The sequence below is a fragment of the Arachis hypogaea genome, chromosome 13 (genome assembly GCF_003086295.3).
Source record: "Arachis hypogaea cultivar Tifrunner chromosome 13, arahy.Tifrunner.gnm2.J5K5, whole genome shotgun sequence".
In the NCBI taxonomy this organism is placed as follows: domain Eukaryota; kingdom Viridiplantae; phylum Streptophyta; class Magnoliopsida; order Fabales; family Fabaceae; genus Arachis; species Arachis hypogaea.
This window is the reverse complement of record NC_092048.1, coordinates 60,068,116-60,083,339: the sequence shown is the minus strand read 5'-3', so window position 1 is coordinate 60,083,339 and position 15,224 is coordinate 60,068,116. Positions and strand designations below refer to the sequence as shown.

General features: G+C 39.2%; 2 non-coding genes across 2 annotated transcripts; one reads left to right on the top strand and one right to left on the bottom strand.

The window, feature by feature from the left end:
• The first annotated feature begins 521 nt into the window (after nt 1–521).
• Nucleotides 522–628, top strand: LOC112739393 (small nucleolar RNA R71). Its single transcript, XR_003170331.1, has one exon. It is a non-coding gene; the product is annotated as a small nucleolar RNA R71 (small nucleolar RNA).
• An 8,581-nt stretch (nt 629–9,209) lies between these two features.
• LOC112739342 (small nucleolar RNA R71) lies at nt 9,210–9,317 on the bottom strand. The gene has a single exon (XR_003170278.1). It is a non-coding gene; the product is annotated as a small nucleolar RNA R71 (small nucleolar RNA).
• Nucleotides 9,318–15,224: the final 5,907 nt, after the last annotated feature.

Here is a 15,224-nt window from a genome sequence, read left to right as displayed (position 1 = left end):
ACGTGAGTTTTACTACTTGATGCGACCCGGTGCACTTGCCGGTTAGTTTTAGGTGTTTTGGAAATTCATTTTTCCATAAAAACACCATCAAGTAATTCCTCCATCCAGGGTTGTAGGTCTTGGAGTATGGATCATGGTTTTGCCTAGGTGAATTCCCAATGTAGTTGGCTTGCTCCTGACTACCCTCTGCTTCTTCATTCACTCCTTCTTGGGTTGTTGATGAAGTGGCGATTGCTGCTACTTGGTTCCTCTCCATCTTCTTGGTGAGGTCAGCCAGCTGCTGGGTAATGAGCTTGTTTTAGGCCAGCAGAGCATCTACATTGTTTAGCTCCATTACTCCTCTTGTGTTCCCTCTTTCGGAAGCATAGAAGTAGTCATTCTCTGCTACAGTTTCAATGACATCTATGGCCTCCTCAATGGTCTTCTTCTTGTTCAAAGATCCTCCGGATGAATGGTCTATGGCCTTCTTTGACTCATAAGAGAGCCCTTCATAGAAAATGTGCAGCTGCACCCATTCATTGAACATATCTGGTGGGCACCTCCTTGTTAGGTCTTTAAACCTCTCCCATGCTTCATATAGAGTCTCACCATCTTGTTGCCTGAAAGTTTGGACCTCAGCTCTCAGCCTATTGATTCGTTGAGGGGGGTAAAATCTTGCTAAGAATTTGTTCACCACATCTTCCCAAGTTGTCAAGCTCTCCTTTGGGAAAGACTCCAGCCACTTGGCTGCCTTATCCTTGAGTGAGAATGGAAATAAGAGCAGTCTATAGGCGTCAGGATGAACACCATTAGACTTCACTGTGTCACATATTCTCAGGAAGGTGGTTAGATGTTGATTGGGGTCTTCTTGGACACTTCCTCCGAACGAACAGTTGTTCTGCACAAGGGTGATGAGCTGTGGTTTTAGTTCAAAATTGTTGGCATGGATGGTTGGCTTTTGAATGCTACTTCCACAGTTTCCTGGGTTTGGATTGATGTAAGAGCCTAAAACTCTTCTATCCTCCCCAGCATGATTTGCTCGTTCTCTTCCGCCATGGTTGTGAGCTTCTTCTTCACGATGGTTTTCCATGTTTTCTTCCATGTTTGGTTCAAAGTATTCCTCAAAGTGTTCCTCCTCTTCTTCAGCACCAACTACACGTTTTTCTCTTGCCTCCCTCCTTAGTCTAAGGAAGGTTCTCTCAGGTTCAGAATCAAAGGAAGTTGAAGCCCCGCTTCTTCTCCCTATCATACAACCAACAAGTGCAAGCAAAGAGAATAGGTGCAGAAAGTATATCTGTCAGAATTACTGTTAGTGTGAGTGATGCAATATATCAAATAGTTAGTGGGTTAGTGAAATGAATGGTAAATAACAAAGAAAAAGTAGGGGGAAGGGAAAAAAATTAACTAAAACAGAAAGTAAATAACTCAAACAGAAAATTAAATCAAACAAAAATAAAATGCTCAATCTAGTTATCCTCCAAATTAATCATTGTTGATGCACAATCAATCCCCGACAACGGTGCCATAAACTTGATGCACGAAAAACTTGTCTTATAACAAATCTCCCTTCGGCAAGTGTACCGAATTTGTCGTCAAGTAAAAACTCACAATAGAGTGAGTCAAATCCCACAGGGATTGATTGATCAAGCAACTTTAATTAGAGGAATGTTCTAGTTGAGCGAATCAGAATTTGAGTTGAGAATTGCAGAAAATTAAATGGAGGGAAAGTAAATAACAGAAAAGTAAATGCCAGAAATAAGAGCTGAATGTAGATGACGGAAAGTAAATTACAGAATCTTAAATGGGAATGGGGAAATTGCTCATAAAAGTAAATGACAGAAATTAAAGAGAATGGGTAAGGTCAGAAATGGGGGGTTCATTGGGCTCAGGAGATGTTGCATTCTCCGGATCAATTTCATTTTCATCTCTTCCTCAATCAATGCACTCATTGATCTCCTTGGCAATCTTAAGTGATCAAATTACAATTTCTTGTAATTTAATCTCTCAAATCTTGATCAATAGCCAATTCCTTGGTCAATTGCTCATGAGAAGAGATGAAGTATGGTCACTGATTATACCACATGAATTTTCCAAATCAAGTGTTAAGAGAATTATAGTCACATATCCATCCAAACCCAATTTGGTCCAGCATGAGAAAGCATTTCTAGCATGATCTCTTCATTCCTCTTTCAAGGTTCAGAAGAGATCAAAGTTTGAATAGCTTCTTTTCCAAGATAACTACCCAATTAGATGAAGATCGAAAGCTTTCAAGTAAAATCAAGAGAAAAGATAGAAGAAGAATAATGAAAACTAGTATTGATCCATCAAATTACAACAGAGCTCCCTAACCCAATGAAAGGGGTTTAGTTGTTCATAGCTCTGGAAAATGAAAACAAAGATGGAGAATACATGATGAAACTAGAAGTGTAGAGAAAGTAAATACAGAGAGCAGTTCTATGCCAAGAGGCTCCCTATAATTTCCAACTCCCAATTTAATTCAAAGCTACTCCTATAAATACTACTCTTCTGTTCTTCTAGTTGGCTCTTCAAGTCTTGGGTATGGGCCTTTGGATCTTGAGTTTGAAGCAGTTCTCTTCTTCATTGGGCTTGGCTTTACTTGCAGAGAGAAAGTGTGAAGTGGGCAGAGACTTTAGCTCAGGACGTTAGTGGTGTTAACGTTCAGTGAAAATATGGGTTCTAGAACGTTAGTGACAATCACCTTTTTCACTAACGTTCCTCACCCAAGTAAGAGCCACGTTATCTTCAACGTTAGTGGCACAAACGTTGCCACTAACGTTGCCTCTTTGTCCTTCGCACACGTTATTGGGACTTGCCTTTCCCAATAACGTTGAGAAGTCTCCCCCTTCCCTACGTTAGAGTCCACGTTAACTTAGTTAACGTGGCTCTTTTAACGTAGGCTTGCCAACGTTCGAGAACGTTAGTGACACTTACAATTGTCACTAACGTTCCAATGTGCCCCTATTTCTCATGTTAGAGTCCACGTTAACTAGGTTAACGTGGCTTCTAACGTGGCCATGCTAGCCATCTCCAACGTTAGTGACAAAGTTGAGTGTCACTAATGTTAGCTCATCATTCCCTTATCCACGTTAGCTTCCACGTTAACTAAGTTAACGTGGGAGTTAACGTGGCTCATAGTGGCTTCTGTGGGCTAATTCCAACGTTAGTGACAATGTTGGGTGTCACTAACGTTGGCGATCACCTCCCTTCTTCACGTTAACTAAGTTAACGTGGGAGTTAACGTGGATTATTGGGGCTTGTGTGGGTTCCTTCCAACATTAGTGACAATGTTTGGTGTCACTAACGTTGTCGACCACTTTGTCTCCTCACGTTAGCTTCCACGTTAACTAGGTTAACGTGGAAGTTAACGTGGCTTATTGTGACTTGGCCAACGTTAGTGACAAATTTGAATGTCACTAACGTTGGCTTCCCCTTTACTTCTTAACGTTAGAGGCCACGTTAACTAAGTTAACTAAGTTAACGTGGCAACTAACGTGGCCACTTATGAGCTTGGTCCAACGTTAGTGATAATGTTAAGTGTCACTAACGTTGGCTCTATTTCCTTTCTTCCACGTTAGAGTTCACGTTAACTTAGTTAACGTGACTCTTAACGTGGGCAATGATGGCTTCGAGAGCGTTATTGGCAATCACTTTTCTCATTAACTTTGCAAGTTACTCCCATTCCACGTTAGTGTTAACGTTAGTGTAACTAACGTAGCCACTAATGTGGTTCTTCTTTGCTTCCTTTGTCCTGAAATCAAGCAATAAAGTGCATCAAAGTTCTAGTCCAAGTCATGGGAAATGCAACATCTAATTTGTCCTTAAATTCATGCAAAATCCTCATGAAATCATGTAAAGTGCACAATGTATGCTTGAATCAAGATGTAAGTGAATATCTACCCAAAACTAGCTTATTTCCTAAGGAAATGCATGAAACTACCCTAAAAACAGTAAAGAAAAGGTCAGTGAAACTGGCCAAAATGCCCTGGCATCATTTCCCACTCTTCGAACCACATCATTCACCCATTATAAAAGCCTCACCTCCTCATCTCCTCTCCCACTTCAACAATCCCCAATCACACACGAAGAGCATACACCCCTCACATTCCTTTCTCTTTTCATCTTTTACCGTCTCTTTCCTTAATTTCTTTTTTTTTTTCTTGATTGGGACAATCAAGTCCTTAGTTTGGTGTTGGAGCAAAACCTTATTTTGCTTGCTCTTTCTTGCAACCCCCATTTTTTTTCACAACCTCAAACACACTCTCTCAACCTAATGGCACCACTAAAAAGCTCAGCCTCAAAGAAAAGAAAAACCAAGGAACCAACCTCTGGATCCTTAAGCTCCTTCAATGACTATAAATTCCTCTCCGCATTCAACCAAAATCAATTCTATGGTTGGGTGAATGAGAGGGACATCATTCCAGAAATTGGGTTTCAACCAGGGAGGAATGAGCATATTGGAATCAACATTGAGATCAACAACAGGGGTTGGTCACTTCTATGCAACCCACCGAGGAAAGTGGTAGAGAGCTTAGTGAGGGAATTCTATGCTAACGCAGTACCTCAACCAGGGTAACAATATGGCTACATTAGCTATGTAAGGGGGAAGTCCATTGACTACAGCCCCTCTAGCATAGAAAGAATGCTAATGGTGAAGAGGACAAGCTCAACTCGGAGCTATGAAGAAAGAATGAAGCAGCAAGACCCTGGGTTTGATGAGATCCTGAATGAAATTTGTGTGCTGAATGTGCGTTGGATAAATGATAAGGATGGGATACCCAACCAATTGAGGAGAAGAGTTTTGAACCCCCAAGCTAGAGGGTGGCTAGAATTTGTGAGGAGGTCCCTAATCCCCACATCCAACACTTCAGAGGTGACCAAGGAGAGAGCTGTACTCATCTACAGCATCATGAAAGAAGAGAACATCAACGTGGGGGAGATGATCGCCAACAACATCAACAAAGTACTGAAAAGCACCAGTGACAACACAAGGTTGGCATTCTCCAGCATTATACAGAGGCTATGTGATGAGGCTGGAGTTGAAAAGATCATTGATGAGGTGCTTGTGAAGCAAGATAAATTCATAACTGCCAAAAAGATGGCCAAGGTGGTGGCTGTTCACCCACTCAACAGGGCCAGAGAACGAAGAGATCATGCTCATGGACCACAACAACAACAAGAAGAGGAAGAGGCAGAAGAGCAACCTTACTTCCTGGCACTTCAACCACCACCACAATACCAATATCAGCAATTTCCAGAGGATTCAACTGGGAGCAATTACAAGGAGATGTACACCAAATGAAGGAAGACCTACACCACTTGAGGGAAGATGTCAATCAACTCAAGGAGACTCAACAACAACAAGGGAGCCAAGTCAACCAGAACATTCAACAACTCCAAGGGGGTTTTGAGAACTGATGAGCGGATAATTTATACGCTTTTTGGCATTGTTTTTACATAGTTTTCAGTATGATTTAGTTAGTTTTTAGTATATTTTTATTAGTTTTTAATTAAAATTCACATTTCTGGACTTTACTACGAGTTTGTGTGTTTTTCTGTGATTTCAGGTAATTTCTGGCTGAAATTGAGGGACTTGAGCAAAAATCAGATTCAGAGGTTGAAGAAGGACTGCAGATGTTGTTGGATTCTGACCTCCCTGCACTCAAAATGGATTTTCTGGAGCTATCAAACTCCAAATGGCACGCTTCTAATTTAGTTGGAAAGTAGACATCCAGGGCTTTCCAGCAATATATAATAGTCCATGCTTTGAATAAGAATTGACGACGTAAACTGGCATTCAACGCCAGTTCCATGCTGCATTCTGGAGTCAAACGCCAGAAATAGGTTGCAAAGTGGAGTTCAACGCCAGAAACAGGCTACAAACTGATGTTCAACTCCAAGAGAAGCCTCTACACATGAAAAGCTCAATGCTCAGCCCAAGCACACACCAAGTGGGCCCCGGAAGTGGATTTTTACATCATTTACTCAATTTTGCAAACCCTAGTAACTAGTTTAGTATAAATAAGACTTTTTACTATTGTATTAGACATCTTGGGACGTTTAGTTCTTAGATCATGGGGGCTGGCCATTCGGCCATGCTTGAACCTTTCACTTCTGTATTTTTCAACAGTAGAGTTTCTACACACCATAGATTAAGGTGTGGAGCTCTACTGTTCCTCAAAGATTAATGCAAAGTACTACTGTATTTTTATTCAATTCAACTTATTCCGCTTCTAAGATATTCATTCGTACTTCAATATGATGGATGTGATGATCGTGACAGTCATCATCATTCACAACTTATGAACGCGTGCCTGACAACCACTTCCGTTCTACCTTAGATGAATGGATATATCTTGGATATCTAATACAGTGGACCGAGTCCGAGTTATTAGTGTCTTCGTGGTATAAGTTAGAACCCATGGATGGCCATTCTTGAGATCCAGAAAGTCTAAACCTTGTCTGTGGTATTCCGAGTAGGATCTGGGAAGGGATGGCTGTGACGAGCTTCAAACTCGCGAGTGCTGGGCGTAGTGACAGACGCAAAAGGATCAATGGATTCTATTCCAGTATGATCGAGAACCGACAGATGATTAGCCGTGCCATGACAGAACATTTGGACCTTTTTCACTGAGAGGATGGGATGTAGCCATTGACAACGGTGATGCCCTACATAGAGCTTGCCATGGAAAGGAGTAGGATTGATTGGATGAAGACAGTAGGAAAGCAAAGATCAGAGGAATGAAAGCATCTCTATACGCTTATCTGAAATTCTCACCAATGAATTACATAAGTACCACTATCCTATTTTATATTTTATTTATTTTCATCCACTATAATTTCTTAATACAATTTAATCCGCCTGATTGAGGTTTACAAGGTGACCATAGCTTGCTTCAAGACGACAATCTCCATGGGATCGACCCTTACTCACGTAAGGTTTATTACTTGGACGACCCAGTGCACTTGCTGGTTAGTTGTACGAATTTGTGAAACAGATATAAGATCATGAACATGCGTATTGAGTTTTTAGCGCCGTTACCAAGGAATGGAATGATCATGATTTCGCACACCAAGTTTTCGGCGCAGATGCCGGGATTGTTTGAGTTTGGACAACTGACGATTCATCTTGTTGCTCAGATTAGGTAACTTTCTTTTCGTTTTCTTTTCAAAAAAATTATTTCTTCTTTTTCATTTTTCCCAAAATAATTTTCGAAAACAAACCAAAGATATTTTACAAAATCATGAAATCAAAAATATTTTTTGTGTTTCTTGTTTGAGTCTAGAGTCAAGTTTTAAGTTTGGTGTCAACTGCATCTTTTTAATTTTCCAAAAATTTATTTTTGAAAATTTCATGCATTACATTCTTCATGATCTTCAAGTTGTTCTTGGCCAGTCTTCTTGTTCGATCTTCATATTTTCTTGTTTTGTGTCTTTTCTTGATTTTCATATGCATTTTCAATTTGTTAATGTCTAAAGAATAAAAATTTTTAAGTTTGGTGTCTGGCATGTTTTCTTTTCTTGAAAATTTTTCAAAAATAAGTTCTTGGTGTTTATCTTGACATTCAAAGTGTTCTTGGTGTTCATCTTGACATTCATAGTGTTCTTGCATGCATCACATGTTTTGATCCAAAATTTTCATGCATTGAGTCAATTTTGTGTTTTTCTCTTTCATCATTAAAAATTCAAAAATCAAAAAAATATCTTTCCCTTTTTCACTCATAAATTTTCGAAAATTTGAGTTGACTTTTTCAAAACTTTTTAAAATTTAGTTGTTTCTTATGAGTCAAATCAAATATTCAATTTGAAAATCCTATCTTTTTCAAAATCTTTGTCAAAACTCAAATCTTTTTTTCTCTTATTTATTTTCGAAAATTATAAAAATATTTTTCAAAAATATTTTTCTTAATTCTATCTCATAATTTTCGAAAATATTACTAACAATTAATATGATTGATTCAAAAATATTAAGTTGTTACTTGCCTAGTAAGAAAGATTCAACCTTTAAATTTTAAAATCATATCTTTTTGTTTCTTGTTAGTCAAGTAATCAACTTTAGCTTTAAAAATCAAATCTTTTTAAATTTCTTTTTCAAATCTTTTTCAAATTCAATTTCAAAATCTTTTCTAACTTCTTTCCTAACTTCTTATCTTTTTAAAATAAATTTTAAATCATTTTCAATCAATCTTTTCTTTTTGTTTCAGTCATATCTTATTAAATTTAAATCATATCTTTTTCAAAAACAAATTTTAAATCTTTTCTAATCAATCAATATTATCTTTTTGTTTCAATCATATCTTTTTCAAAACTACCTAACTAATCCTCTCTCTCTTATTTTCGAAAATTCCCTCTCTCCTTTTTCAAAATTCCTTTTTAATTAACTAATTGTTTTAATTTTAATTTAATTTCAACTTTAATTTTTGAAATCTAACTTTCAATTTTAATTTTTATTTTAATTAAATTTCGAAATTCTCTCTCTCATCTCCTTCTATTTATTTATTCATCTACTAACACTTCTCTCCCATCCAAAAATTCGAACACCACCTCCCTCTCTGTGTTCGAGTTTTTCCTCTTGTCTTCTTTACATTACATTCTTTTCTTCTTCTACTCACACAAAGGAACCTCTCTCTACTGAGGCAAAGAGGATCCCTATTATTTTCTGTTTTCTTCTTTTTCATATGAGCAGGAGAAAGGACAAGAACTTTCTTGTTGAAGCAGATCCTGAACCTGAAAGGACTCTGAAAAGGAAACTAAGAGAAGCTAAAATACAACAATCTAGAGACAACCTTACAGGAATTTTTGAACAGGAAGAGGAGATGGCAGCCAAAAATAATAATAATGCAAGGAGGATGCTTGGTGACTTTACTGCACCTAATTCCAATTTACATGGAAGAAGCATCTCCATCCCTACCATTGGAGCAAACAACTTTGAGCTTAAACCTCAATTAGTTTCTCTGATCCAACAGAACTGCAAGTTTCATGGACTTCCATCTGAAGATCCTTTTTAGTGTTTAACTGAATTATTGCAGATCTGTGATACTGTTAAGACCAATGGGGTTGATCCCGAGGTCTACAGGCTTATGCTTTTCCCGTTTGCTGTGAGAGACAGAGCTAGAGTGTGGTTGGACTCTCAACCCAAAGATAGCCTGAACTCTTGGGATAAGCTGGTCACGGCTTTCTTAGCCAAGTTCTTTCCTCCTCAAAAGCTGAGTAAGCTTAGAGTGGATGTTCAAACCTTCAGACAAAAAGAAGGTGAATCCCTCTATGAAGCTTGGGAGAGATATAAGCAACTGACCAAAAAGTGTCCTTCTGACATGCTTTCAGAATGGACCATCCTGGATATATTCTATGATGGTTTGTCTGAATTAGCTAAGATGTCATTGGATACTTCTGCAGGTGGATCCATTCACCTAAAGAAAACGCATGCAGAAGCTTAAAAACTCATTGACATGGTTGCTAACAACCAGTTCATGTACACTTCTGAGAGGAATTCTGGGAGTAATGGGACGCCTCAGAAGAAGGAAGTTCTTGAAATTGATACTCTAAATGCCATACAGGCTCAGAACAAAATATTGACTCAGCAAGTCAATATAATTTCTCAAAGTCTGAATGGAATGCAAGCTGCATCCAACAGTACTCAAGAGGCATCTTCTGAGAAAGAAGTTTATGATCCTGAGAACCCTGCAATAGCAGAGGTAAATTACATGGGTGAACCCTATGGAAACACCTATAATCCTTCATGGAGAAATTACCCAAATCTCTCATGGAAGGATCAACAAAAGCCTCAACAAGGTTTTAATAATGGTGGAAGAAACAGGTTTAGCAAAAGCAAGCCTTTTCCATCATCCACTCAGCAACAGACAGAGAATTCTGAGCAGAATCCATCTAGCTTATCAAATTTAGTCTCTGATCTATCTAAGGCCACTGTGAGTTTCATGAATGAAACAAGATCTTCCATTAGAAATTTGGAAGCACAAGTGGGCCAACTGAGTAAAAGAGTCACTGAAACCCCTCCTAGTACTCTCCCAAGCAATACAGAAGAAAATCCAAAAGGAGAGTTCATGGCCATTGATTTAGCCATCATGGCTGAACCCACAAGAGAGGAGGAGGACATAAATCCCAGTGAGGAAGACCTCCTGGGACGTCCAGTAATCAATAAGGAGTTTCCCTCTGAGGAACCAAAGGAATCTGAGGCTCATCTGGAGACCATAGAGATTCCATTAAACCTCCTTATGCCATTCATGAGCTCTGATGAATATTCTTCTTCTGAAGAGAATGAGGATGTTACTGAAGAGCAAGTTACCAAGTACCTTAGTGCTATCATGAAGCTGAATGCCAAATTATTTGGTAATAAAACTTGGGAAGATGAACTTCCCTTGCTCACCAATGAACTGAGTGATCTGGATCAACTGAGATTGCCTCAGAAGAAACAGGATCCTGGAAAATTCTTAATACCTTGTACCATAGGCACCATGACCTTTAAGAAGGCTCTATGTGACCTTGGGTCAGGGATAAACCTCATGCCACTCTCTGTAATGGAGAAACTGGAAATCCTTGAGGTACAGGCTGCCAATTTCTCATTAGAGATGGTAGACAAATCTATAAAAATGGCTTATGGACTAGTAGAGGACGTGTTAGTAAAGGTTGAAGGCCTTTACATCCCTGTTGATTTCATAATCCTAGACACTGGGAAGGATGAGGATGAATCCATCATCCTTGGAAGACCCTTCCTAGCCACAGCAAGAGCTGTGATTGATGTAGACAGAGGAGAATTGATCCTTCAACTAAATGAGGACAACCTTGTGTTTAAAACTCAAGAATCTCCTTCTGTAACCATGGAGAGGAAGCATGAAAAGCTTCTCTCAGTACAGAGTCAAACAAAGCCCCCACAATCAAACTCTAAGTTTGGTGTTCGGAGGCCTCAGTCAAACTCTAAGTTTAGTGTTGAATCCCCACATCCAAACTCTAAGTTTGGTGTTGGGAATCTATAAAATTGACCTGATCACCTGTGTGGCTCAGTGAGAGCCCACTGTCAAGCTATTGACATTAAAGAAGCGCTTGTTGGGAGGCAACCCAATTTTTATTTATCTAATTTTATTTTTATCTTTATTGTTCTTTCAGGTTTTATTAGGTTCATGATCATGTGGAGTCACAAAATAAATACAAAAATTCAAAAAACAGAATAAAAAACAGCAGAAGAAAAATCACACCCTGGAGGAAGGACTTACTGGCGTTTAAACGCCAGTAAGGAGCATCTGGTTGGCGTTCAACGCCAGAACAGAGCATGGATCTGGCGTTGAACGCACAGAACAAGCAACATCCTGGCGTTTAAACGCCAGGAATACACCCTGAGAAGAGCTGGCACTGAATGCCAGAAACAAGCATGAAGCTGGCGTTCAACGCCAGAAACATGCTGCACATGGGCGTTGAACGCCCAGAATAAGCATCACTTCGGCGTTTAAATGCCAGAAATTCTTGCAAAGGTATTTTGCATGCTTAATTGGTGCAGGGATGTAAATCCTTGACACCTCAGGATCTGTGGACCCCACAGGATCCCCATATACCTCCACTCACCTTCCCTCCTCATAATCCTATATCACCCTTTTTCCAAGAACCCTTCACCAATCACCTCAATCTCTCATCCCTTCTGTTTTCCATTCACCACTCACATCCATACAACCCACCTACCTTCAAAATTCAAAATCTCTTTCCCACCCAATCCCACCCATATAGCCGAATACACGCATCCCTCCATATATTCTTCTCCTTCTTCTATTCTTTCTTCTTTTGCTCGAGGGCGAGAAACATTCTAAGTTTGGTGTGGTAAAAGCATAGCTTTTTTGTTTTTCCATAACCATTGATGGCACCGAAGGCCAGAAAAACCTCTAGAAAGAGGAAAGGGAAGACAAAAGCTTCCACCTTCGAGTCATAGGAAATGAAGAGATTCATCTCAAGGGTCTATAGCTCAGTGGTAGAACATTTGATTGCAAATCAAGAGATCCCTGAGATACCTCAGGGGATACATTTTATTTGATAATCTGAAAAATCATAAAAATGATTCTTGAAGCAAGAAAAAGCAGTGAATACAAAGCTTGCAGAAAAAAATGGCGAAAATAAAAGAAAAAGAAAAAAGAAAAAGCAAGCAGAAAAAGCCAAAAGCTCTTAAAACCAAAAGGCAAGAGCAAAAAGCCAGTGACCCTTAAAACCAAAAGGCAAGGGTAATAAAAAGGATCCAAGGCTTTGAGCATCAGTGGATAGGAGGGCCTAAAGGAATAAAATCCTGGCCTAAGCGGCTAAACCAAGCTGTCCCTAACCATGTGCTTGTGGCGTGAAGGTGTCAAGTGAAAACTTGAGACTGAGCGGTTAAAGTCAAGGTCCAAAGCAAAAGAAGAGTGTGCTTAAGAACCTTGGACACCTCTAATTGGGGACTTTAGCAAAGCTGAGTCACAATCTAAAAAGGTTCACCCAATTATGTGTCTGTGGCATTTATGTATCCGGTGGTAATACTGGAAAACAAAGTGCTTAGGGCCACGGCCAAGACTCATAAAGTAGTTGTGTTCAACAATCAACATACTGAACTAGGAGAATCAATAACACTATCTGAATTCTGAGTTCCTATAGATGCCAAGCATTCTGAACTTCAATGGAGGAAGTGAGATGCCAAAACTATTCAAAAGGCAAAAAGCTACTAGTCCCGCTCATTTAATTGGAGCTAAGTTTCATTGATAGTTTGGAATTTATAGTATATTCTCTTCTTTTTATCCTATTTGATTTTCAGTTGCTTGGGGACAAGCAACAATTTAAGTTTGGTGTTGTGATGAGCGGATAATTTATACGCCTTTTGGCATTGTTTTTACATAGTTTGAGTATGATTTAGTTAGTTTTTAGTATATTTTTATTAGTTTTTAATTAAAATTCACATTTCTGGACTTTACTATGAGTTTGTGTGTTTTTCTGTGATTTCATGTAATTTCTGGCTGAAATTGAGGGACTTAAGCAAAAATCAGATTCAGAGGTTGAAGAAGGACTGCAGATGCTGTTGGATTCTGACCTCCCTACACTCAAAGTGGATTTTCTGGAGCTACAAAACTCCAAATAGTGCGCTTCTAATTGTGTTGGAAAGTAGACATCCAGGGCTTTCCAGAAATATATAATAGTTCATGCTTTGAATAGGGATTGACGACGTAAACTGGTGTTCAACTCCAGTTCCATGCTGCATTCTGGAGTCAAACGCCAGAAACAGGTTGCAAAGTGGAGTTCAACGCCAGAAACAGGCTACAAACTGGCGTTCAACTCCAAGAGAAGCCTCTATACGTGTAAAGCTCAATGCTCAGCCCAAGCACACACCAAGTGGGCCCCGAAAGTGGATTTTTACATCATTTACTCAATTCTGCAAACCCTAGTAACTAGTTTAATATAAATAGGACTTTTTACTATTGTATTAGACATCTTGGGATGTTCATGGGGGCTGGCCATTCGGCCATGCCTGAACCTTTCACTTATGTATTTTTCAACGGTAGAGTTTCTACATACCATAGATTAAGGTGTGGAGCTCTGCTGTTCCTCAAAGATTAATACAAAGTACTACTATTTTTCTATTCAATTCAACTTATTCCGCTTCTAAGATATTCATTCGTACTTCAATATGATGGATGTGATGATCGTGACAGTCATCATCATTCGCAACTTATAAACGCGTGCCTGACAACCACTTTCGTTCTACCTTAGATTGAATGGATATCTCTTAGATATCTAATACAGGGGACCGAGTTTGAGTTATTAGTGTCTTCGTGGCATAAGTTAGAACCCATGGATGGCCATTCCTGAGATCCGGAAAGTCTAAACCTTGTCTGTGGTATTCCGAGTAGGATCTGGGAAGGGATGGCTGTGACGAGCTTTAAACTCGCGAGTGCTGGGCGTAGTGACAGACGCAAAAGGATCAATGGATTCTATTCCAGTATGATCGAGAACCGACAGATGATTAGCCGTGCCGTGACAGAGCATTTGGACCTTTTTCACTGAGAGGATGGGATGTAGCCATTGACAACGGTGATGCCCTACATAGAGCTTGCCATGGAAAGGAGTAGGATTGTTTGGATGAAGACAGCAGGAAAGCAGAGATCAGAGGAACGAAAGCATCTCTATACGCTTATCTGAAATTCTCACCAATGAATTACATAAGTACCACTATCCTATTTTATATTTTATTTATTTTCATCCACTATAATTTCTTAATACAATTTAATCCGCCTGACTGAGATTTACAAGGTGACCATAGCTTGTTTCAAGCCGACAATCTCCGTGGGATCGACCCTTACTCACGTAAGGTTTATTACTTGGACGACCCAGTGCACTTGCTGGTTAGTTGTACGAAGCTATGAAATAAATATAAGATCATGAACGTGCGTATTGAGTTTTTAGCGCCGTTACCAAGGAATGGAATGATCACGATTTCGCACACCAAGAACCTAAAGGAGCAGCAAGAATAATTTGAGTAGGGAGAGGTGCGAAGTGCACTGGATAAAATAGTAGAGCAAGGCAAGTGGCAACAGAGGAACTTGGCTGAATTCAGAAATCTCTATGATGCCAGAACCATATCCAGGAGGCAGTATGACATCAATACACAAGCGAAGCTGAATCACTTGTGTAATGCTGTGGCCGCTCTAAACCCAGGATACCCAACCTTCATGCAAGGAATGGAAGAGCTAAGTGGAAGACAAGAGGAAATCTTAGTCAAACATAAGGAAGATGAAAGGAATTATATGAGGAGGGCAGGATTTTGAAAGCCCAAGGATGCCAAAGCACAAGAAGGTTCCTCCAAGCCAGATGAAGGTGGCTCCTCCCCTTCCAAGAAGAAGGACAAAGGGAAAGGGCCAATGAACTGAAGATGGAGCTGCTCAAGCTTGTTGAGTCCCATGGTTGACACTTTCTAATTTCTGAAATCCTATTTTAAGCTTTTTATTGATTTACTTTTTGAATAAATAATCATGCTAGGATAGTTTATGTTTTATGCTTAGTTTTAATTCCTGTTTGAAGTATTTATGAGTTTTTTTATTACAAGAAAGAAAATGCCATGTATTTCAAGTCTTCATTTCAACATAAATAAAAGTAGAGTTTATCTCCATAAGAGTTACTGTGAGTTGTGCAAAAATAATAAGAGAGACCAAGGCCAAGAGAGATCATCAAACAAACTAAGAAATAAGAAACTAAGTATAGAACCTTGGATG